Below are 26,750 nucleotides of genomic sequence, written 5' to 3'. Positions count from 1 at the left end.
TATGTGGAGGAGGACGTATTCCCTCTGTATGTGGAGGAGGGGGAAGTATTCCTTCTGTATGAGGAGGAGGACGTATTCCCTCTGTATGTGGAAGAGGAGGACGTATTCCCACTGTATGTGGAGGAGGGGGACGTATTCCCTCTGTATGTGGAGGAGGACGTATTCCCTCTATATGTGGAGGAGGAGGACGTATTCCCTCTGTATGTGGAGGACATATTCCCTCTGTATGTGGTGGAGGAGGACGTATTCCCTCTGTATGTGGAGGAGGAGGAGGATGTATTCCCTCTGTAAGTGGAGGACATTTTCCCTCTGTATGTGGAGGAGGACGTAATCCCTCTGCATGTGGAGGAGGACGTATTCCCTCTGTATGTGGAGGAGGACGTATTCCCTCTTTATGTGGAGGAGGAGGACGTATTCCCTCTGTAAGTGAAGGACATATTCCCTCTGTACGTAGAGAAGGACGTAATCCCTCTGTATGTGGAGGAGGACGTATTCCCTCTGTATGTGGAGGAGGAGGACGTATTCCCTCTGTATGTGGAGGAGGGGGACTTATTCCCTCTGTATGAGGAGCAGGACGTATTCCCTCTGTATGTGGAGGAGGAGGACGTATTCCCTCTGTATGTGGAGGAGGACGTATTCTCTCTATATGCGGAGGACATAATCCCTCTGTATGTGATGGAGGAGGAGGACGTATTCCCTCTGTATGTGGAGGAGGACGTATTCCCCCTGTATGTGGAGGAGGAGGAGGACGTATTCTCTCTGTATGTGGTGAAGTATTCCCTCTTTATGTGGAGGACGTATTCCCTCTGCTGAAAGTCAGGAATCTGCAGCTACAAGCCATAAAAGCTGTTGCAGAATCACTCCAAGAAGGGGGGCTTAGCCCACAGCATGCTAGCAAGAGAAACTAAACTTATATGATATTTCATACCATATCGTGACACCTCTGTATGTGGTGGAGGACGTATTCCCTCTGTATATGGAGGACGTATACCCTTTGTATGTGGAGGAGGAGGACGTATTCCCTCTGTATGTGGAGGAGGACGATGTATTCCCTTTGTATGTGTAGGAGAAGGACGTATTCCCTCTATATGTGGAGGATGTATTCCCTCTGTATGTGTAGGACGTATTCCCTCTGTATGTGGAGGAGGAGGACGTATTCCCTCTGTATGTGGAGGAGGACGATGTATTCCCTTTGTATGTGTAGGAGAAGGACGTATTCCCTCTGTATGTGGAGGATGTATTCCCTCTGTATGTGTAGGAGGACGTATTCCCTCTGTATGTGAAGGACGTATTCCCTCTGCATGTGGAGGAGGACGTATTCCCTGTATGCGGAGGACGTATTCCCTCTGTATGTGGAGAAGGACATATTTCCTCTGTATTTGGAGGAGGATGTATTACCTCTGTATGTGGAAGAGGACGTATTCCCTCTGTAAGTGGAGGAGGACATATTCCCTCTTGTCACGATTCACACCGTGACAGTCACCCCTACGTCACTGATCGGGGTGACTTTAGGCCAACAGACGGCTATCACATGTGCAGGGGGCTTATCTTAGTTATCCCTCCACTGCTACAATGTGATAAAAGAAACACACACAAGGCTATAGACCTCTTAGGGTACCGTCTCACATAACGATTTACCAACGATCACGACCAGCGATACGACCTGGCCGTGATCGTTGGTAAGTGGTTGTGTGGTCGCTGGGGAGCTGTCACACAGACCGCTCTCCAGCGACCAACGATGCCGAGGTTCGCTGGTAACCAGGGTAAACATCGGGTTACTAAGCGCAGGGCCGCGCTTAGTAACCCGATGTTTACCGTGGTTACCAGCGTAAAAGTAAAAAAAAACAAACCGTACATACTCACCATCTGATGTCCGTCAGGTCCCTTGCCGTCCGCTTCCTGCTCTGACTGAGATCCGGCCGTACAGTGAGAGCAGAGCGCAGCGGTGACGTCACCGCTGTGATCTGCTCTCACTTTCCGGCCGGCAGACAGTCAGAGCGGGAAGCAGACGGCAAGGGACCTGACGGACATCAGATGGTGAGTATGTACGTTTTTTTTTTTTTTACTTTTACGCTGGTAACCACGGTAAACATCGGGTTACTAAGCGCGGCCCTGCGCTTAGTAACCCGATGTTTACCCTGGTTACAAGCGAACGCATCGCTGGATCGCTGTCATACACAACGATCCAGCGATGACAGCGGGAGATCCAGCAACGAAAGAAAGTTTCAAACGATCTGCTACGACGTACGATTCTCAGCAGGGTCCCTGATCGCTGCTGCGTGTCAGACACTGCGATATCGTAACTATATCGCTAGAACGTCACTAATCGTGCCGTCGTAGCGATAAAAATGCCAATGTGTGACGGTACCCTAAGTTTACAGCAGGGGCTTATTTTAGGTATCCCACTGCTCTTCAATATACCATGAACTGCAGGGACCTATGAATAACCCGCTTAGGGTATGTGCACACGTCCGGATTTCTTGCAGAAATTTCCTGAAGAAAACCGGAAATTTTCTTCAAGAAATCCACATTTTTTTTTTTGCGTTTTTTTCGCTTTTTTTTTTAGCATTTTGCAAGCGTAATTAGCTTGCAGAATGCTAAAGTTTTCCAAGCGATCTGTAGCATCGCTTGGAAAACTGACTGACAGGTTGGTCACACTTGTCAAACATACTGTTTGACAAGTGTGACCAACTTTTTACTATAGATGCTGCCTATGCAGCATCTATAGTAAAAGATAGAATGTTTAAAAATAATAAAAAAAATAAAAAAATGGTTATACTCACCCTCTGCAGCCTCCGTTCCTTTAGATGCCGGTGTGGTTCAGGACCTTCGGTGACGTCACGGCTTGTGATTGGTCGCGAGCGGTCATATGAGCGGTCACGCGACCAATCACAAGACAGTGACGTCATCGCAGGTCCTGAACCACACCATCTATAGGAACAGAAGCGGCAGCATGCAGCGGTGAGAGGCGGGAACACTCCGGGGACATCGAAGGTGAGTATATGACTATTTTTTATTTTAATTCTTTTTTTTTTTACCAATTATATGGTGCCCAGTCCGTGGAGGAGAGTCTCCTCTCCTCCACCCTGGGTACCAACCGCACATAATCTGCTTACTTCCCGCATGGTGTGCACAGCCCCGTGTGGGAAGTAAGCAGATCAATGCACTCCTAGGTGTGCTGAATCCCCGCAATTCCGCATTTTTAATGAACATGTTGCTTTTTTTTCCGCGAAAAAATCGCAACATTTGCACAAAAAATGCGGAATACACTGTAAATAATAGGAGGCATAGGTTAGCGTTTTTTTCGCGTTTTTATCACGTTTTTATAGCGAAAAAACGCGAAAAATCCTGAATGTGTGCACATGGCCTTACAGTTCGACTTAAACCTTGCAGCTCTCTGGCGCCCCCCTTACTGTCAGGTCAGATTAGGTACTGCACCTAGGGTAATTAGTCGCCAGAAAGGCTGCCTGCTATGTACTGGCTATTGGGCACGCTGCAGCGATGCGATAAACTACTCCCACTCAGGCAGGAACAATAATTATCAACGCCGCAGTCGCTGCAACAACACCCAAAGGCCTGCACACGGTATGCTGCCACCAGCTTCGATTAAACGGGTCCGAAGCTAACCCAACACAGTAGCGTAATTCCCTTCAAGAGACAGGGTACGTTTTAGAGCAGGAGAACGAATCTAGTATTAATTATTATACTCCATAAAGTTTAGGCAGTGCTTTATCAAAATATTTTACAAAGATGTTACAAAAAGAGACATTTGCAAATATGTACAAGGTAATTATAACATAAAAGGATTAAAGGAGAAAAGATAACACATGTTCTCAGAGCATTGCAGGCAACCAGGCTAGTAGAGTTCCCATACGTCCCAGTGCATTAGGACTTGCTCAGGGCTCTTCAGGTAAAAAAAAACTGAACTGACTGCTGGAAGCCTGCCAGAAACTTATAACCTGCAGCCTGTGACATTACAGAAAGGGCTGGCTTATCCAGACCCGCATCTCTCTTCAGTCTGAGTAATTCAACCTTAAATTTGTCTAATTTCTATAACTCCGCTACAAAACATGTCATAGTCATAACAAACCCAGCATTCATCTCGTATTAACGTTGGCATTCTAATGAGATCAAATATGTCCTATGTGTGATGCCTAATTACAGAGAAATCCCTACTTCTTTACCAGATGGAGTTAGAAGCCCGTGTTTAGAGGGGCGGATGGATCCACCGAGGGAGATTAAGAATATATATTTTCCGGTTCCTAACTTAAATGGTTTGCCTAATATCTTACAAAAACCAGAACAAAGGACTTTCATGGATTCTGGAAGCTTCTCTACCAGTTTAAGCTGATCACTTTCCACTGCAGGGATGCCGGTTGTAAATACCTTGGCAAGGGGGATGAGGGGCTTTGGAGCTGAAAGTCAGGAATTTGCAGCTACAAGCCATAAAAGCTGTTGCAGAATCACTCCAAGAAGGGGGGCTTAGCCCACAGCATGCTAGCAAGAGAAACTAAACTTATATGATATTTCATACCATATCGTGACACCTCCCCCTTTTGGCGTGTGCTACGGAGGCAGAACCTCTCGGTATGCCTCCATGCGCACCTCAGTAGGTTCACCCTGGCGGGACAGTCCATCTGCATTCCCATGCTTCCTGCCCGTTTTGTGTTCAATGGTGAAGTCAAACTGCTGAAGGGCAAGGCTCCAGCGTAGCAACCTGCCGTTGGTTCCACACATGGCGTTTAGCCAGCGCAGAGGGTGGTGGTCGGTCACCACGGTGAAGGTGCGACCGTACAAGTAGGGTTGCAAGCGCTGCAGGGCTCAGACTATGGCCAGGCACTCCTTCTCGATGGTGGAGTAGGCCACTTCCCTCAGCAAAAGTTTCCGGCTCAGGTACAACACGGGGTGCTCTTGGTCCTCCGAGTCAACCTGGCTGAGCACAGCACCAAGGCCAAACTCGCTGGCGTCGGTCTGTACCAAGAACGGTCGACTGCTTTCAACACAGGGGCGTTGCAGTGCTGTTTTCAATGCCTGAAAGGCCCCCTCACAGACATCTGTCCAGTTGATGATGTGGGGTAGCTTCTTCCTGGTGAGGTCCCTCAAAGGTTTTGCCAGGCTACTATAGTGCTGTACGAAGCGCCTATAGTACCCTGCAGTGCCCAGGAAGGACATCACCTGTTTCTTGGTCCTGGGAGTGGGCCAGTTTACGATCGCTCCCACTTTCTCAGGCTCTGGCTTTAGGGTGTTTCCGCCTACCCGGTGCCCCAGGTAGTGAACCTCCCTCATGCCCATCTGGCACTTTCCCGGCTTGATAGTCAGTCCTGCTCGGTGAATTCGCCTGAGCACCTCCTCGAGATGCTGCAGGTGTTCCTCCCAGGAGGGACTGAAGATGGCAATGTCATCCAAGTACACCACTGCGTACTTCTCCAGTCCCTGAAGCAGGAGGTTGACCATCCGCTGGAAAGTGGCAGGGGCATTCTTCATGCCGAAGGGCATGACCGTGGACTTTTTCAGTCCAAAGGGTGTGATAAAGGCGGACTTCTCCTGCGCCTCGGGGCTCAGGGGAATCTGCCAGTATCCTCGACTCAGATCCATTATGGTCAGGTATTTTGCGCCAGCTAACTTCTCAAGCAGCTCCTTGATGCGCGGCATTGGGTGTGCGTCAGAGGCTGTAATGGCGTTGAGCCCACTGTAGTCCACGCAGAACCGGGTGGTCCGGTCCTTCTTTGGCACGAGAACTACAGGTGAGGCCCACGCGCTCTTTGACCGTCGAATCACCCCCAGCTGTAACATCTCATCGATCTCCTGGCGCATAATCTGCTGCACCTGGTCAGAGATTCGATACGGTGTTCGCCGTAGTGGGGCGTGATTCCCGGTGTCCACCTCGTGGACGGCTCAGTCCTTCCAGGCCGGTTGGAGAACACGACCCGGAAGGGTTCCAGTGTGGTTTGCAACTGCAAGGGCTGTGGTTCATCTAGCGAGGCGCTTACCTCCACGTCCTCAATGGACCCACCGGCCTTGGCTTGGGCCAGCATATCCAGGAGGGTGTCTTCCTCCCCGTCTTCGGGTACGCTGCAGACCGGTAGGACGAAAGGTTCACGTTCGTGATGAGCCATCATCATGTTGACATGAAAGGCCTTTTGCCTACCCCGAGCGTGGTCAAGCATGACCACGTAGGTTACCGGGTTGAGCTGTTGGTGGACGACGTACGGGCCCTCCCAGGCTGCCTGAAGCTTATCCGTTGGTACAGGAACCAGCACCCACACCTTTTGACCCACGTGGTAGGTCCGCTCCCAGGCGTTCTGGTCGTACCAGTGCTTCTGATCAGCCTGAGCCTGTGTCATGTTGTCATGCACCAACTGCGTCAAGGTCTGCATCTTGTCACGGAAGCACATGACATACTCCACTATGGACACTTCAGAAGGGTTCGGCTCCTCTTCCCAGGATTCTCTTACCAACCCAAGGGGTCCCCGGACTCGCCTGCCGTACAGGAGCTCGAAGGGGGAGAACCCCGTCGAGGCCTGCGGAACCTCTCGGTAAGCGAACAGCAGGTGTGGGAGGTACCGCTCCCAGTCGCGCCCTTGAGTCTCAACCAGCATGCGTAGCATCTGTTTGAGGGTACCATTGAAGCGTTCACAAAAGCCATTGGTCTGTGGGTGATACGCACTCGATACCAGGTGCTTCACCTGCATTCTCTTACAGAGAGCCTCTATTTGGCGAGACATGAATTGGGTCCCTTGATCAGTAAGCATTTCCCTGGGAAATCCTACACGTGAAAAGATGGCCAACAGGGCATCCGCCACTTTATCTGCCCTAGTTGAAGACAGAGCTACTGCCTCTGGGTACCGGGTAGCGTAGTCTACCACAGTAAGAATATATCGCTTTCCAGAGCTGCTGGGGACGGCCAGCGGGCCCACAATGTCCACCGCGATCCTCTGGAAAGGCTCCTCTATCACTGGCAAAGGGATCAGGGGAGCCTTAATAGCAGGCTCCGCCTTCCCCACTCTTTGACAGGTGACACAGGAGCGGCAGTAGTTTGACACATCTGTCCCCATCTTAGGCCAATAGAAGTGTTGAGACAGCCGGGCCTTAGTTTTGCTGATCCACAAGTGTCCAGCTAGCGGGATCTCATCGGCAATCCGCAACAACTCACCCCGGAAATGCTGCGGGACGACCAGCTGTCTTTCCCTCAACCACTCCTTTTGTGATTCTCCGGGTACTGTCTCCCGGTACAACCTTCCTCGGTCCCAGAACACCCTATCCTTATCAGTCTCGGAGAAGAGCGTCTCGGCGAGTTGTCTCAAACTCGTTAGGCTCGCATCTGTGTGCAGAGCGGCCTGAAACTCCTGGCTAGGGGAAGCCAGAAGCGACGTCAGGGTCCCTTCCCCACGGGAACCCTCTGGGACCTGCTCTGGTTCAGTCATACTGATGACTGAGGAGGGTCCGGGAGGCAGACAGTTATCTGCGTTCCGGGCACTCTGACTGCGGGTGACAGCAGCTACGTAGGCTGTCTCCCCGGGGATTTCTACAGACCCATCAGCCGGCGCTGCTATGGGTTCTACCTCCCCATCCACCCCCATTACCTCAGGAGCATTGCTACTTATGGGCCAGTTACCTTCCTCGGTGGCACTGGTCAATTGCATGGCATCACCTTCCTCACGGTTCCCATGTATCTCCCAATTTCCTGTAGCACCGACACTTGCCCCTGCTAGGGGTTCCTCAGCCGTCTCACTCCGCAGAGCGACGTGGCTGAGCACTCCTGTACCTATGGACACATCAACTTTCACAGAAACATCATTATCAGATTCAGTTGGCACAGGTACAACATTTTCACCATCACTCCTAGGAAAAAAATGGTTATCAGATGCATCATTACTAGATAAAGCATGGTCAGGTAACACATATGCGATCTCCCATCATCATCATCAACATGAGGGTTAACGTTACCATTATTAGCAGATTGGGGAGGGGTGTCAGAGACGTAGTATGCAAACAACCTCCCCAAATCAGTCCCCAACAAAACATCAGTGGGCAAATTATCAGACAGCCCCAATTCCTTCAACCCGCTCCCGGCACCCCAATCAATATAAACCCGGGCCATCGGTAAGGGACAGCTGATGCCCCCAATCCCAGTGACAGTTAGGGTTTTCCCCGGAATGATTTCTTCAGGGGCCGCCAGTTCGGGTCGGATGAGGGTTCGTTCAGCCCCGGTGTCCTTGAGGCCTGTAGCAACATGACCTCCCACAGTGACGTGCTGTACGTTGTCACACACCCTCCCAGCCACACCACCCACCAAAAGAACTGCTGCATTAGGCCCTGGGGCCTTGGATGAGGGGTTCTTCTGCTTGTCTGGACAGATGGGACTGATATGACCAGGCCGCCTGCAGTGGTAACACTGGCGAGATTCGGTGGTAGGTCTGGTGCTGTGGGCCACGGGGACAGGACCTCTGGTGTGTTGGCTGGCAGGGGTATTGGCATTGGTTGCAGGCTTACCCCCTCTCCAGCTGGTGTTGACTGGCTTCAGCACTTCCGAAATACGGTTGGCCTGCAATCTGCGCTGCTTTCGTCACGTCTTTGGGTTCTCTGTCCATCACGAACTGTCGCACCTCAGCTGGGCAAAGATAGAAGAACTGGTCTTTGATCATCAGGTCTTCCAGCTGCTCAAAGGTGGTCACTGACAGTCTTTGGATCCACTGGTGAAAGTGGGTCCTGAGTCCATGCACCACATCACTGTAACTGTCGTGTGGGCCACATTGGAGGGTCCGGAACTTTCTACGGTACATCTCGGGTGTAAGCTGGTACTTGGCTATCAGAGCCAAACGCCTCCAGAGCTTTGCCTCTCAGCCCTGGTGTCAGGTATCGTGCCCATTCTTGTGTAGGCAGCTGGTACTGTCTGCAGGCTTTCTCAAAGGCCCGCAGAAAAGTGTCCAAGTCCCCATCCTTTTCCATAACAGGGAAGTGATCGGGCCGGGGCTTCGGTGTCTGAGCGCTGCTGGGCTCACGGCCGGACAGGGACGACCCCTGCATTTGCAGTCGGGCTAACTGCAGCTGGTACTCCCGCTCCGCTTGGGCCTCTCGCTCGGCTTGCTGGGCCTCTCGCTCGGCTCTCTCAGCCTCCCGCTGGGACTCTAGCTCGGCTCTCTCAGCCTCCCGCTGGGCCTCTAGCTCGGCTTGCTGGGCCTCTCGCTCGGCTCGGGACTCGGCCTCCTGCCGGTATTGCTGAATCAGCTGCCGACGTCCCTCATGGTCGTCAGTGGGGAATTCTTTCAAGGCCGCCTGCAGGTGGGGGTCCAATTCGCCCGGATTGCTAACAGGGCCAGCATTCAGTGGTTGGACCTCTGCTGCAGCACGTTTGCTGGTGCTGGCTTCTGCGGCCTCTGTGAGTGGTCTAGAGCGGCTTCCCATTGCACCAGAACTGCGACCAGTTGGCTTTTGTTTTCGCCTGCAAAGTCAATGTGCTGTGACTTGCATAAGGCAACAAGGGTGTCTCTGGTCTGCTGCTCATAAAAGGTTTCTCCCAGCACAACCATGGTTGCCAAATAAAAGATAGGATAGAAAAACGAAGAGAAAGGGAGGGGATAATTACCAGTACACACAATTGTCTCAAGACTAATAAACACTGAGTTCGTTCTCCAAACTTATTTGAGCAGAATCCTCGCAAGAACTTTGCAAGTTTTTACTGAGAGGAATGATTGCTCAAACCAAATCACTAATGCTCTAATATCCCACCGCCTTGCCAACAATTTATCACGATTCACACCGTGACCGTCACCCCTACGTCACAGATCGGGGTGACTTTAGGCCAACAGACGGCTATCACATGTGCAGGGGGCTTATCTTAGTTATCCCTCCACTGCTACAATGTGATAAAAGAAACACACAAGGCTATTGACCTCTTAGTTTACAGCAGGGGCTTATTTTAGGTATCCCACTGCTCTTCAATATACCATGAACTGCAGGGATCTATGAATAACCCGCTTACAGTTCGACTTAAACCTTGCAGCTCTCTGGCGCCCCCCTTACTGTCAGGTCAGATTAGGTACTGCACCTAAGGTAATTATTCGCCAGAAAGGCTGCCTGCTATGTACTGGCTATTGGGCACGCTGCAGCGACGTGATAAACTACTCCCACTCAGGCAGGAACAATAATTATCAACGCCGCAGTCGCTGCAACAACACCCAAAGGCCTGCACACGGTATGCTGCCACCAGCTTCGATTAAACGGGTCCGAAGCTAACCCAACACAGTAGCGTAATTCCCTCCAAGAGACAGGGTACGTTTTAGAGCAGGAGAACGAATCTAGTATTAATTATTATACTCCATAAAGTTTAGGCAGTGCTTTATCAAAATATTTTACAAAGATGTTACAAAAAGAGACAATTGCAAATATGTACAAGGTAATTATAACATAAAAGGATTAAAGGAGAAAAGATAACACTCACATGTTCTCAGAGCATTGCAGGCAACCAGGCTAGTAGAGTTCCCATACGTCCCAGTGCATTAGGACTTGCTCAGGGCTCTTCAGGTAAAAAAAAACTGAACTGACTGCTGGAAGCCTGCCAGAAACTTATAACCTGCAGCCTGTGACATTACAGAAAGGGCTGGCTTATCCAGACCCGCATCTCTCTTCAGTCTGAGTAATTCAACCTTAAATTTGTCTAATTTCTATAACTCCGCTACAAAACATGTCATAGTCATAACAAACCCAGCATTCATCTCGTATTAACGTTGGCATTCTAATGAGATCAAATATGTCCTATGTGTGATGCCTAATTACAGAGAAATCCCTACTTCTTTACCAGATGGAGTTAGAAGCCCGTGTTTAGAGGGGCGGATGGATCCACCGAGGGAGATTAAGAATATATATTTTCCGGTTCCTAACTTAAATGGTTTGCCTAATATCTTACAAAAACCAGAACAAAGGACTTTCATGGATTCTGGAAGCTTCTCTACCAGTTTAAGCTGATCACTTTCCACTGCAGGGATGCCGGTTGTAAATACCTTGGCAAGGGGGATGAGGGGCTTTGGAGCTGAAAGTCAGGAATCTGCAGCTACAAGCCATAAAAGCTGTTGCAGAATCACTCCAAGAAGGGGGGCTTAGCCCACAGCATGCTAGCAAGAGAAACTAAACTTATATGATATTTCATACCATATCGTGACACCTCTGTATGTGGAGGAGGACGTATTCCCTCTGCATGTGCAGGAGGACTTATTCCCTCTGTATGTGGAGAACTTATTCCCTCTGTATGTGGAGGAGGACTTATTCCCTCTGTATGTGGAGGAGGACTTATTCCCTCTGTATGTGGAGCACATATTCCCTCTGTATGTGGAGGAGGGGGACGTATTCCCTCTGTATGAGGAGGAGGACGTATTCCCTCTGTATGTGGAGGAGGAGGACGTATTCCCACTGTATGTGGAGGAGGGGGACGTATTGCCTCTGTATGTGGAGGAGGAAATATTCCCTCTATATGCGGAGGAAGAGGACATAATCCCTCTGTATGTGATGGAGGAGGACGTATTCCCTCTGCATGTGGAGGAGGAGGACGTATTCCCTCTGTATGTGGAGGAGGACATATTCCCTCTGTATGTGGAGGAGGAGCACGTAATCCCTCTGTATGTGGAGGACGTATTCCCCCTGTATGTGGAGGAGGACGTATTCCCTCTGTATGTGGTGGAGGAGGAAGTATTCCCTCTTTATGTGGAGGAGGACGTATTCCCTCTGTATGTGGAGGAGGACGTATTCCCTCTGTATGTGGAGGACGTATTCCCTCTGTATGTGGAGGAGGACGTATTCCCTCTGTATGTGGAGAAGGACGTATTCCCTCTGTATGTGGAGAAGGAGGACGTATTCCCTCTGTATGTGGAGGACGTATTCCCTCTGTATGCGGAGGAGGACATATTCACTGTTTGTGGAGGAGGACGTATTCCCTCTGTAGGTGGAGGACGTATTCCCTCTGTATGTGGAGAAGGACGTATTCCCTCTGTATGCGGAGGACGTATTTTCTCTGTATGTGGAGGAGGAGGATGTATTCCCTCTGTATGTGGAGGAGGAGGACGTATTCCCTCTGTATGTGGAGGAGGAGGACGTATTCCCTCTGTATGTGGAGGAGGGGGACGTATTCCCTCTGTATGTGGAGGAGGACGTATTCCCTCTGTATGTGGAGGAGGAGTACGTATTCCATCTGTATGTGAAGGACGTATTTCTCTGTATGTGGAGGAGGACGTAATCCCTCTGTATGTGGAGGAGGAGGACGTATTCCATCTGTATGTGGAGGAGGAGGACGACGTATTCCCTCTGTATGTGGCGGAGGAGGACGTATTCCCTCTGCATGTGGAGGAGGGGGACGTATTCCCTCTGTATGCGGAGGACGTATTCCCTCTGCATGTGGAGGAGGACATATTCCCTCTGTATGTGGAGAAGGAGGACATATTCCCTCTGTATGTGGAAGAGGACGTATGGCCTCTGTAAGTGGAGGAGGAGGACGTATTCCCTCTGTATGTGGAGGAGGAAATATTCCCTCTGTATGTGGAGGAGGAAGTATTCCCTCTGTATGTGGAGGAGGAGGACGTATTCCCTCTGTATGTGGAGGAGGGGGACTTATTCCCTCTGTATGAGGAGGAGGAGGACGTATTCCCTCTGTATATGGAGGAGGACGTATTCCCTCTATGTGGAGGAGGGGGACGTATTCCCTCTGTAAGTGGAGGAGGGGGACGTATTCCCTCTGTATGTGGAGGAGGACGTATTCCCTCTGTATGTGCAGGAGGACTTATTCCCTCTGTATGTGGAGAACTTATTCCCTCTGTATGTGGAGGAGGACTTATTCCCTCTGTATGTGGAGGAGGACTTATTCCCTCTGTATGTGGAGCACATATTCCCTCTGTATGTGGAGGAGGGGGACGTATTCCCTCTGTATGAGGAGGAGGACGTATTCCCTCTGTATGTGGAGGAGGAGGACGTATTCCCACTGTATGCGGAGGAGGGGGACGTATTTCCTCTGTATGAGGAGGAGGAGGAAATATTCCCTCTATATGCGGAGGAAGAGGACATAATCCCTCTGTATGTGATGGAGGAGGACGTATTCCCTCTGCATGTGGAAGAGGAGGACGTATTCCCTCTGTATGTGGAGGACGTATTCCCTCTGTATGTGGAGGACTTATTCCCTCTGTATGTGGAGGAGGAGCACGTAATCCCTCTGTATGTGGAGGACGTATTCCTCCTGTATGTGGAGGAGGACGTATTCCCTCTGTATGTGGTGGAGGAGGAAGTATTCCCTCTTTATGTGGAGGAGGACGTATTCCCTCTGTATATGGAGGAGGACGTATTCCCTCTGTATGTGGACGACGTATTCCCTCTGTATGTGGAGGAGGACGTATTCCCTCTGTATGTGGAGGAGGACGTATTCCCTCTGTATGTGGAGGACGTATTCCCTCTGTATGCGGAGGAGGAGGACATATTCGCTGTTTGTGGAGGACGTATTCCCTCTGTAGGTGGAGGACGTATTCCCTCTGTATGTGGAGAAGGACGTATTCCCTCTGTATGCGGAGGACGTATTTCCTCTGTATGTGGAGGAGGAGGACGTATTCCCTCTGTATGTGGAGGAGGACGTATTCCCTCTGTATGTGGAGGAGGGGGACGTATTCCCTCTGTATGTGGAGGAGGACGTATTCAATCTGTATGTGGAGGAGGAGTACGTATTCCATCTGTATGTGAAGGACGTATTCCTCTGTATGTGGAGGAGGACGTAATCCCTCTGTATGTGGAGGAGGAGGACGTATTCCATCTGTATGTGGAGGAGGACGACATATTCCCTCTGTATGTGGCGGAGGAGGACGTATTCCCTCTGCATGTGGAGGAGGGGGACGTATTCCCTCTGTATGCGGAGGATGTATTCCCTCTGCATGTGGAGGAGGACGTATTCCCTCTGTATGTGGAGAAGGAGGACATATTCCCTCTGTATGTGGAAGAGGACGTATGGCCTCTGTAAGTGGAGGAGGAGGACGTATTCCCTCTGTATGTGGAGGAGGAAATATTCCCTCTGTATGTGGAGGAGGAAGTATTCCCTCTGTATGTGGAGGAGGAGGACGTATTCCCTCTGTATGTGGAGGAGGGGGACTTATTCCCTCTGTATGAGGAGGAGGAGGACGTATTCCCTCTGTATGTGGAGGAGGACGTATTCCCTCTGTATGTGGAGGAGGACGTATTCCCTCTATGTGGAGGAGGGGGACGTATTCCCTCTGTATGTGGAGGAGGGGGACGTATTCCCTCTGTATGTGGAGGAGGGGGATGTATTCCCTCTGTATGTGGAGGAGGAGGACGTATTCCCTCTGTATACGGAGGAGGACGTATTCCCTCTGTATGTGGAGGAGGACGTATTCCCTCTGTATGTGGTGGAGGAGGACGTATTCCCTCTGTATGTGGAGGAGGAGGATGTATTCCCTCTGTAAGTGGAGGACATATTCCCTCTGTATGTGGAGGAGGAGAACGTAATCCCTCTGTATGTGGAGGAGGAGAACGTAATCCCTCTGTATGTGGAGGACGTATTCCCCCTGTATGTGGAGGAGGACGTATTCCCTCTGTATGTGGTGGAGGAGGAAGTATTCCCTCTTTATGTGGAGGAGGACGTATTCCCTCTGTATGTGGAGGAGGACGTATTCCCTCTGTATGTGGAGGACGTATTCCCTCTGTATGTGGAGGAGGACGTATTCCCTCTGTATGTGGAGAAGGACGTATTCCCTCTGTATGTGGAGAAGGAGGACGTATTCCCTCTGTATGTGGAGGACGTATTCCCTCTGTATGCGGAGGAGGACATATTCGCTGTTTGTGGAGGAGGACGTATTCCCTCTGTAGGTGGAGGACGTATTCCCTCTGTATGTGGAGAAGGACGTATTCCCTCTGTATGCGGAGGACGTATTTCCTCTGTATGTGGAGGAGGAGGATGTATTCCCTCTGTATGTGGAGGAGGAGGACGTATTCCCTCTGTATGTGGAGGAGGAGGACGTATTCCCTCTGTATGTGGAGGAGGGGGACGTATTCCCTCTGTATGTGGAGGAGGACGTATTCCCTCTGTATGTGGAGGAGGAGTACGTATTCCATCTGTATGTGAAGGACGTATTCCTCTGTATGTGGAGGAGGACGTAATCCCTCTGTATGTGGAGGAGGAGGACGTATTCCATCTGTATGTGGAGGAGGAGAACGACGTATTCCCTCTGTATGTGGCGGAGGAGGACGTATTCCCTCTGCATGTGGAGGAGGGGGACGTATTCCCTCTGTATGCGGAGGACGTATTCCCTCTGCATGTGGAGGAGGACGTATTCCCTCTGTATGTGGAGAAGGAGGACATATTCCCTCTGTATGTGGAAGAGGACGTATGGCCTCTGTAAGTGGAGGAGGAGGACGTATTCCCTCTGTATGTGGAGGAGGAAATATTCCCTCTGTATGTGGAGGAGGAAGTATTCCCTCTGTATGTGGAGGAGGAGGACGTATTCCCTCTGTATGTGGAGGAGGGGGACTTATTCCCTCTGTATGAGGAGGAGGAGGACGTATTCCCTCTGTATATGGAGGAGGACGTATTCCCTCTATGTGGAGGAGGGGGACGTATTCCCTCTGTAAGTGGAGGAGGGGGACGTATTCCCTCTGTATGTGGAGGAGGACGTATTCCCTCTGTATGTGCAGGAGGACTTATTCCCTCTGTATGTGGAGAACTTATTCCCTCTGTATGTGGAGGAGGACTTATTCCCTCTGTATGTGGAGGAGGACTTATTCCCTCTGTATGTGGAGCACATATTCCCTCTGTATGTGGAGGAGGGGGACGTATTCCCTCTGTATGAGGAGGAGGACGTATTCCCTCTGTATGTGGAGGAGGAGGACGTATTCCCACTGTATGCGGAGGAGGGGGACGTATTTCCTCTGTATGAGGAGGAGGAGGAAATATTCCCTCTATATGCGGAGGAAGAGGACATAATCCCTCTGTATGTGATGGAGGAGGACGTATTCCCTCTGCATGTGGAAGAGGAGGACGTATTCCCTCTGTATGTGGAGGACGTATTCCCTCTGTATGTGGAGGACTTATTCCCTCTGTATGTGGAGGAGGAGCACGTAATCCCTCTGTATGTGGAGGACGTATTCCTCCTGTATGTGGAGGAGGACGTATTCCCTCTGTATGTGGTGGAGGAGGAAGTATTCCCTCTTTATGTGGAGGAGGACGTATTCCCTCTGTATGTGGAGGAGGACGTATTCCCTCTGTATGTGGACGACGTATTCCCTCTGTATGTGGAGGAGGACGTATTCCCTCTGTATGTGGAGAAGTACGTATTCCCTCTGTATGTGGAGGAGGACGTATTCCATCTGTATGTGGAGGACGTATTCCCTCTGTATGCGGAGGAGGAGGACATATTCGCTGTTTGTGGAGGAGGACGTATTCCCTCTGTAGGTGGAGGACGTATTCCCTCTGTATGTGGAGAAGGACGTATTCCCTCTGTATGCGGAGGACGTATTTCCTCTGTATGTGGAGGAGGAGGACGTATTCCCTCTGTATGTGGAGGAGGAGGACGTATTCCCTCTGTATGTGGAGGAGGGGGACGTATTCCCTCTGTATGTGGAGGAGGACGTATTCAATCTGTATGTGGAGGAGGAGTACGTATTCCATCTGTATGTGAAGGACGTATTCCTCTGTATGTGGAGGAGGACGTAATCCCTCTGTATGTGGAGGAGGAGGACGTATTCCATCTGTATGTGGAGGAGGAGGACGACATATTCCCTCTGTATGTGGCGGAGGAGGACGTATTCCCTCTGCATGTGGAGGAGGGGGACGTATTCCCTCTGTATGCGGAGGATGTATTCCCTCTGCATGTGGAGGAGGACGTATTCCCTCTGTATGTGGAGAAGGAGGACATATTCCCTCTGTATGTGGAAGAGGACGTATGGCCTCTGTAAGTGGAGGAGGAGGACGTATTCCCTCTGTATGTGGAGGAGGAAATATTCCCTCTGTATGTGGAGGAGGAAGTATTCCCTCTGTATGTGGAGGAGGAGGACGTATTCCCTCTGTATGTGGAGGAGGGGGACTTATTCCCTCTGTATGAGGAGGAGGAGGACGTATTCCCTCTGTATGTGGAGGAGGACGTATTCCCTCTATGTGGAGGAGGGGGACGTATTCCCTCTGTATGTGGAGGAGGGGGACGTATTCCCTCTGTATGTGGAGGAGGGGGATGTATTCCCTCTGTATGTGGAGGAGGAGGACGTATTCCCTCTGTATACGGAGGAGGACGTATTCCCTCTGTATGTGGAGGAGGAGGATGTATTCCCTCTGTATGTGGAGGAGGACGTATTCCCTCTGTATGTGGTGGAGGAGGACGTATTCCCTCTGTATGTGGAGGAGGAGGATGTATTCCCTCTGTAAGTGGAGGACATATTCCCTCTGTATGTGGAGGAGGACGTATTCCCTCTGTATGTAGAGGACGTAATCCCTCTGTATGTGGAGGAGGAGAACGTAATCCCTCTGTATGTGGAGGAGGACGTATTCCTTCTGCATGTGGAGGAGGACGTATTCCCTCTGTATGTGGAGGAGGAGGATGTGTTCTCTCTGTATGTGGAGGAGGACGTATTCCCTCTGTATGTGGAGGAGGACTTATTCCCTCTGTATGTGGAGGAGGAAGACGTATTCCCTCTGTATGTGGAGGAGGACTTATTCCCTCTGTATGTGGAGGAGGACTTATTCCCTCTGTATGTGGAGGAGTATGTGTTCTCTCTGTATGTGGAGGAGGACGTATTCCCTCTGTATGTGGAGGAGGAGGAGGACGTATTCCCTCTGTATGTGGAGGAGGAGGACGTATTCCCTCTGTATGTGGAGGAGGAGGACGTATTCCCTCTGTATGTGGAGGAGGAGGACGTATTCCCTGTGTATGTGGAGGACGTATTTCCTCTGTATGTGGAGGAGGACGTCGTATTCCCTCTGTATGTGGAGGAGGACGTAGTCCCTCTGTATGTGGAGGAGGACGTATTCCCTCTGTATGTGGAGGAGGGGGACGTATTCCCTCTGTTTGTGGAGGAGAAGGACGTATTCCCTCTGTATGTGGAGGAGGACGTTTTCCATCCGTATGTGGAGGAGGACGACGTATTCCCTCTGTATGTGGCGGCGGAGGACGTATTCCCTCTGCATGTGGAGGAGGGGGACGTATTCCCTCTGTATGCGGAGGACGTATTCCCTCTGTATGTGGAGAAGGAGGACATATTCCCTCTGTATGTGGAGGAGGACGTATTCCCTCTGTATGTGGAGGAGGACGTATTCCCTCTGTATGTGGAGGAGGAGGAGGACGTATTCCCTCTGTATGTGGAGGAGGAGGACGTATTCCCTCTGTATGTGGAGGAGGAGGACGTATTCCCTCTGTATGTGGAGGAGGAGGACGTATTCCCTCTGTATGTGGAGGAGGTCGTATTCCCTCTGTATGTGGAGGAGGAGGACGTATTCCCTCTGTATGTGGAGGAGGAGGACGTATTCCCCCTGTATGTGGAGGAGGGGGACGTATTCCCTCTGTATGTGGAGGAGAAGGACGTATTCCCTCTGTATGTGGAGGAGGACGTATTCCATCCGTATGTGGAGGAGGACGACGTACTCCCTCTGTATGTGGCGGAGGAGGACGTATTCCCTCTGCATGTGGAGGAGGGGGACGTATTCCCTCTGTATGCGGAGGACGTATTCCCTCTGTATGTGGAGGAGGACATATTCCCTCTGTATGTGGAGGAGGACGTATTGCCTCTGTAAGTGGAGGAGGACGTATTCCCTCTGTATGTGGAGGACGTATTCCCTCTGTATGTGGAGGAGGACGTATTCCCTCTGTATGTGGAGGAGGACGTATTCCCTCTGTATGTGGAGGAGGGGGACTTATTCCCTCTGTATGTGGAGGAGGACGTATTGCCTCTGTAAGTGGAGGACGTATTCCCTCTGTATGTGGAGGACGTATTCCCTCTGTATGTGGAGGAGGACGTATTCCCTCTGTATGTGGAGGAGGACGTATTCCCTCTGTATGTGGAGGAGGACGTATTCCCTCTGTATGTGGAGGAGGACGTATTCCCTCTGTATGTGGAGGAGGAGGACTTATTTCCTCTGTGTGAGGAGGAGGAGGACGTATTCCCTCTGTATGTGGAGGAGGACGTATTCCCTCTGTATGTGGAGGAGGGGGACGTATTCCCTCTGTATGTGGAGGAGGAGGAGGATGTATTCCCTCTGTAAGTGGAGGACATATTCCCTCTGTATGTGGAGGACGTAATCCCTCTTTATGTGGAGGAGGAGGAGGACGTAATCCCTCTGCATGTGGAGGAGGACGAATTCCCTCTGTATGTGGTGGAGGAGGACGTATTCCCTCTGTATGTGGAGGAGGAGGACGTATTCCCTCTGTATGTGAAGGACGTATTCCCTCTGTATGTGGAGGAGAAGGACGTATTCCCTCTGTATGTGGAGGAGAAGGACGTATTCCCTCTGTATGTGGAGGAGGAGGACGTATTCCATCTGTATGTGAAGGACGTATTCCTCTGTATGTGGAGGAGGACGTAATCCCTCTGTATGTGGAGGAGGACGTATTCCATCCGTATGTGGAGGAGGACGACGTATTCCCTCTGTATGTGGCGGAGGAGGATGTATTCCCTTTGCATGTGGAGGAGGGGGATGTATTCCCTCTGTATGTGGAGATGGAGGACATATTCCCTCTGTATGTGGAGGAGGACGTATTGCCTCTGTAAGTGGAGGAGGACGTATTCCCTCTGCATGTGGAGGAGGGGGACGTATTCCCTCTGTATGTGGAGGACGTATTCCCTCTGTATGTGGAGGAGGACGTATTCCCTTTGTATGTGGAGGAGGGGGACTTATTCCCTCTGTATGTGGAGGAGGACGTATTGCCTCTGTAAGTGGAGGAGGAGGACGTATTCCTATGTGGAGGACGTATTCCCTCTGTATGTGGAGGAGGAGGACGTATTCCCTCTGTATGTGGAGGAGGACGTATTCCCTCTGTATGTGGAGGAGGACGTATTCCCTCTGTATGTGGAGGAGGAGGACGTAATCCCTCTGTATGTGGAGGAGGAGGACGTAATCACTCTGCATGTGGAGGAGGACGTATTCCCTCTGTATGTGGTGGAGGAGGACGTATTCCCTCTGTATGTGGAGGAGGACGTATTCCCTCTGTATGTGGAGGAGGAGGACGTATTCCCTCTGTATGTGGAGGAGGACGTATTCCCTCTGTATAAGGAGGAGGACGTATTCCCTCTGTATGTGGAGGAGGAGGACGTATTCCCTCTGTATGTGGAGGAGGACGTATTCCCTCTGTATGTGGAGGACGTATTACCTCTGTATGTGGAGGAGGAGGAGGACATATTCCCTCTGTATGTGGAGGACGTAATCCCTCTGTATGTGGAGGAGGACGTAATCACTCTGCATGTGGAGGAGGAGGAGGACATATTCCCTCTGTATGTGGAGGACGTAATCCCTCTGTATGTGGAGGAGGAGGACGTAATCACTCTGTATGTGGAGGAGGACGTATTCCCTCTGTATAAGGAGGACGTATTCCCTCTGCATGTGGAGGAGGGGGACGTATTCCCTCTGTATGCGGAGGACGTATTCCCTCTGCATGTGGAGGAGGACGTATTCCCTCTGTATGTGGAGAAGGAGGACATATTCCCTCTGTATGTGGAAGAGGACGTATGGCCTCTGTAAGTGGAGGAGGAGGACGTATTCCCTCTGTATGTGGAGGAGGAAATATTCCCTCTGTATGTGGAGGAGGAAGTATTCCCTCTGTATGTGGAGGAGGAGGACGTATTCCCTCTGTATGTGGAGGAGGGGGACTTATTCCCTCTGTATGAGGAGGAGGAGGACGTATTCCCTCTGTATATGGAGGAGGACGTATTCCCTCTATGTGGAGGAGGGGGACGTATTCCCTCTGTAAGTGGAGGAGGGGGACGTATTCCCTCTGTATGTGGAGGAGGACGTATTCCCTCTGTATGTGCAGGAGGAGGACGTATTCCCTCTGTATGTGGAGAACTTATTCCCTCTGTATGTGGAGGAGGACTTATTCCCTCTGTATGTGGAGCACATATTCCCTCTGTATGTGGAGGAGGGGGACGTATTCCCTCTGTATGAGGAGGAGGACGTATTCCCTCTGTATGTGGAGGAGGAGGACGTATTCCCACTGTATGCGGAGGAGGGGGACGTATTTCCTCTGTATGAGGAGGAGGAGGAAATATTCCCTCTATATGCGGAGGAAGAGGACATAATCCCTCTGTATGTGATGGAGGAGGACGTATTCCCTCTGCATGTGGAAGAGGAGGACGTATTCCCTCTGTATGTGGAGGACGTATTCCCTCTGCATGTGGAGGACTTATTCCCTCTGTATGTGGAGGAGGAGCACGTAATCCCTCTGTATGTGGAGGACGTATTCCTCCTGTATGTGGAGGAGGACGTATTCCCTCTGTATGTGGTGGAGGAGGAAGTATTCCCTCTTTATGTGGAGGAGGACGTATTCCCTCTGTATGTGGAGGAGGACGTATTCCCTCTGTATGTGGACGACGTATTCCCTCTGTATGTGGAGGAGGACGTATTCCCTCTGTATGTGGAGAAGTACGTATTCCCTCTGTATGTGGAGGAGGACGTATTCCCTCTGTATGTGGAGGACGTATTCCCTCTGTATGCGGAGGAGGAGGACATATTCGCTGTTTGTGGAGGAGGACGTATTCCCTCTGTAGGTGGAGGACGTATTCCCTCTGTATGTGGAGAAGGACGTATTCCCTCTGTATGCGGAGGACGTATTTCCTCTGTATGTGGAGGAGGAGGACGTATTCCCTCTGTATGTGGAGGAGGAGGACGTATTCCCTCTGTATGTGGAGGAGGGGGACGTATTCCCTCTGTATGTGGAGGAGGACGTATTCAATCTGTATGTGGAGGAGGAGTACGTATTCCATCTGTATGTGAAGGACGTATTCCTCTGTATGTGGAGGAGGACGTAATCCCTCTGTATGTGGAGGAGGAGGACGTATTCCATCTGTATGTGGAGGAGGAGGACGACATATTCCCTCTGTATGTGGCGGAGGAGGACGTATTCCCTCTGCATGTGGAGGAGGGGGACGTATTCCCTCTGTATGCGGAGGATGTATTCCCTCTGCATGTGGAGGAGGACGTATTCCCTCTGTATGTGGAGAAGGAGGACATATTCCCTCTGTATGTGGAAGAGGACGTATGGCCTCTGTAAGTGGAGGAGGAGGACGTATTCCCTCTGTATGTGGAGGAGGAAATATTCCCTCTGTATGTGGAGGAGGAAGTATTCCCTCTGTATGTGGAGGAGGAGGACGTATTCCCTCTGTATGTGGAGGAGGGGGACTTATTCCCTCTGTATGAGGAGGAGGACGTATTCCCTCTGTATGTGGAGGAGGACGTATTCCCTCTATGTGGAGGAGGGGGACGTATTCCCTCTGTATGTGGAGGAGGGGGACGTATTCCCTCTGTATGTGGAGGAGGGGGATGTATTCCCTCTGTATGTGGAGGAGGAGGACGTATTCCCTCTGTATACGGAGGAGGACGTATTCCCTCTGTATGTGGAGGAGGAGGATGTATTCCCTCTGTATGTGGAGGAGGACGTATTCCCTCTGTATGTGGTGGAGGAGGACGTATTCCCTCTGTATGTGGAGGAGGAGGATGTATTCCCTCTGTAAGTGGAGGACATATTCCCTCTGTATGTGGAGGAGGACGTATTCCCTCTGTATGTAGAGGACGTAATCCCTCTGTATGTGGAGGAGGAGAACGTAATCCCTCTGTATGTGGAGGAGGACGTATTCCTTCTGCATGTGGAGGAGGACGTATTCCCTCTGTATGTGGAGGAGGAGGATGTGTTCTCTCTGTATGTGGAGGAGGACGTATTCCCTCTGTATGTGGAGGAGGACATATTCCCTCTGTATGTGGAGGAGGAAGACGTATTCCCTCTGTATGTGGAGGAGGACTTATTCCCTCTGTATGTGGAGGAGGACTTATTCCCTCTGTATGTGGAGGAGTATGTGTTCTCTCTGTATGTGGAGGAGGACGTATTCCCTCTGTATGTGGAGGAGGACATATTCCCTCTGTATGTGGAGGAGGAGGACGTATTCCCTCTGTATGTGGAGGACTTATTCCCTCTGTATGTGGAGGAGGACGTATTCCCTCTGTATGTGGAGGAGGAGGAGGACGTATTCCCTCTGTATGTGGAGGAGGAGGACGTATTCCCTCTGTATGTGGAGGAGGAGGACGTATTCCCTCTGTATGTGGAGGAGGAGGACGTATTCCCTGTGTATGTGGAGGACGTATTTCCTCTGTATGTGGAGGAGGACGTCGTATTCCCTCTGTATGTGGAGGAGGACGTAGTCCCTCTGTATGTGGAGGAGGACGTATTCCCTCTGTATGTGGAGGAGGGGGACGTATTCCCTCTGTTTGTGGAGGAGAAGGACGTATTCCCTCTGTATGTGGAGGAGGACGTTTTCCATCCGTATGTGGAGGAGGACGACGTATTCCCTCTGTATGTGGCGGCGGAGGACGTATTCCCTCTGCATGTGGAGGAGGGGGACGTATTCCCTCTGTATGCGGAGGACGTATTCCCTCTGTATGTGGAGAAGGAGGACATATTCCCTCTGTATGTGGAGGAGGACGTATTCCCTCTGTATGTGGAGGAGGACGTATTCCCTCTGTATGTGGAGGAGGAGGAGGACGTATTCCCTCTGTATGTGGAGGAGGAGGACGTATTCCCTCTGTATGTGGAGGAGGAGGACGTATTCCCTCTGTATGTGGAGGAGGAGGACGTATTCCCTCTGTATGTGGAGGAGGTCGTATTCCCTCTGTATGTGGAGGAGGAGGACGTATTCCCACTGTATGCGGAGGAGGGGGACGTATTTCCTCTGTATGAGGAGGAGGAGGAAATATTCCCTCTATATGCGGAGGAAGAGGACATAATCCCTCTGTATGTGATGGAGGAGGACGTATTCCCTCTGCATGTGGAAGAGGAGGACGTATTCCCTCTGTATGTGGAGGACGTATTCCCTCTGCATGTGGAGGACTTATTCCCTCTGTATGTGGAGGAGGAGCACGTAATCCCTCTGTATGTGGAGGACGTATTCCTCCTGTATGTGGAGGAGGACGTATTCCCTCTGTATGTGGTGGAGGAGGAAGTATTCCCTCTTTATGTGGAGGAGGACGTATTCCCTCTGTATGTGGAGGAGGACGTATTCCCTCTGTATGTGGACGACGTATTCCCTCTGTATGTGGAGGAGGACGTATTCCCTCTGTATGTGGAGGAGGACGTATTCCCTCTGTATGTGGAGGACGTATTCCCTCTGTATGCGGAGGAGGAGGACATATTCGCTGTTTGTGGAGGAGGACGTATTCCCTCTGTAGGTGGAGGACGTATTCCCTCTGTATGTGGAGAAGGACGTATTCCCTCTGTATGCGGAGGACGTATTTCCTCTGTATGTGGAGGAGGAGGACGTATTCCCTCTGTATGTGGAGGAGGAGGACGTATTCCCTCTGTATGTGGAGGAGGGGGACGTATTCCCTCTGTATGTGGAGGAGGACGTATTCAATCTGTATGTGGAGGAGGAGTACGTATTCCATCTGTATGTGAAGGACGTATTCCTCTGTATGTGGAGGAGGACGTAATCCCTCTGTATGTGGAGGAGGAGGACGTATTCCATCTGTATGTGGAGGAGGAGGACGACATATTCCCTCTGTATGTGGCGGAGGAGGACGTATTCCCTCTGCATGTGGAGGAGGGGGACGTATTCCCTCTGTATGCGGAGGATGTATTCCCTCTGCATGTGGAGGAGGACGTATTCCCTCTGTATGTGGAGAAGGAGGACATATTCCCTCTGTATGTGGAAGAGGACGTATGGCCTCTGTAAGTGGAGGAGGAGGACGTATTCCCTCTGTATGTGGAGGAGGAAATATTCCCTCTGTATGTGGAGGAGGAAGTATTCCCTCTGTATGTGGAGGAGGAGGACGTATTCCCTCTGTATGTGGAGGAGGGGGACTTATTCCCTCTGTATGAGGAGGAGGACGTATTCCCTCTGTATGTGGAGGAGGACGTATTCCCTCTATGTGGAGGAGGGGGACGTATTCCCTCTGTATGTGGAGGAGGGGGACGTATTCCCTCTGTATGTGGAGGAGGGGGATGTATTCCCTCTGTATGTGGAGGAGGAGGACGTATTCCCTCTGTATACGGAGGAGGACGTATTCCCTCTGTATGTGGAGGAGGAGGATGTATTCCCTCTGTATGTGGAGGAGGACGTATTCCCTCTGTATGTGGTGGAGGAGGACGTATTCCCTCTGTATGTGGAGGAGGAGGATGTATTCCCTCTGTAAGTGGAGGACATATTCCCTCTGTATGTGGAGGAGGACGTATTCCCTCTGTATGTAGAGGACGTAATCCCTCTGTATGTGGAGGAGGAGAACGTAATCCCTCTGTATGTGGAGGAGGACGTATTCCTTCTGCATGTGGAGGAGGACGTATTCCCTCTGTATGTGGAGGAGGAGGATGTGTTCTCTCTGTATGTGGAGGAGGACGTATTCCCTCTGTATGTGGAGGAGGACATATTCCCTCTGTATGTGGAGGAGGAAGACGTATTCCCTCTGTATGTGGAGGAGGACTTATTCCCTCTGTATGTGGAGGAGGACTTATTCCCTCTGTATGTGGAGGAGTATGTGTTCTCTCTGTATGTGGAGGAGGACGTATTCCCTCTGTATGTGGAGGAGGACATATTCCCTCTGTATGTGGAGGAGGAGGACGTATTCCCTCTGTATGTGGAGGACTTATTCCCTCTGTATGTGGAGGAGGACGTATTCCCTCTGTATGTGGAGGAGGAGGAGGACGTATTCCCTCTGTATGTGGAGGAGGAGGACGTATTCCCTCTGTATGTGGAGGAGGAGGACGTATTCCCTCTGTATGTGGAGGAGGAGGACGTATTCCCTGTGTATGTGGAGGACGTATTTCCTCTGTATGTGGAGGAGGACGTCGTATTCCCTCTGTATGTGGAGGAGGACGTAGTCCCTCTGTATGTGGAGGAGGACGTATTCCCTCTGTATGTGGAGGAGGGGGACGTATTCCCTCTGTTTGTGGAGGAGAAGGACGTATTCCCTCTGTATGTGGAGGAGGACGTTTTCCATCCGTATGTGGAGGAGGACGACGTATTCCCTCTGTATGTGGCGGCGGAGGACGTATTCCCTCTGCATGTGGAGGAGGGGGACGTATTCCCTCTGTATGCGGAGGACGTATTCCCTCTGTATGTGGAGAAGGAGGACATATTCCCTCTGTATGTGGAGGAGGACGTATTCCCTCTGTATGTGGAGGAGGACGTATTCCCTCTGTATGTGGAGGAGGAGGAGGACGTATTCCCTCTGTATGTGGAGGAGGAGGACGTATTCCCTCTGTATGTGGAGGAGGAGGACGTATTCCCTCTGTATGTGGAGGAGGAGGACGTATTCCCTCTGTATGTGGAGGAGGTCGTATTCCCTCTGTATGTGGAGGAGGAGGACGTATTCCCTCTGTATGTGGAGGAGGAGGACGTATTCCCCCTGTATGTGGAGGAGGGGGACGTATTCCCTCTGTATGTGGAGGAGAAGGACGTATTCCCTCTGAATGTGGAGGAGGACGTATTCCATCCGTATGTGGAGGAGGACGACGTACTCCCTCTGTATGTGGCGGAGGAGGACGTATTCCCTCTGCATGTGGAGGAGGGGGACGTATTCCCTCTGTATGCGG

This window comes from Ranitomeya variabilis, chromosome 2, assembly GCF_051348905.1.
Source record: "Ranitomeya variabilis isolate aRanVar5 chromosome 2, aRanVar5.hap1, whole genome shotgun sequence".
NCBI lineage: Eukaryota > Metazoa > Chordata > Amphibia > Anura > Dendrobatidae > Ranitomeya > Ranitomeya variabilis.
The sequence above is the reverse complement of the archived record's forward strand: the minus strand, read 5'-3'. Positions refer to the sequence as shown.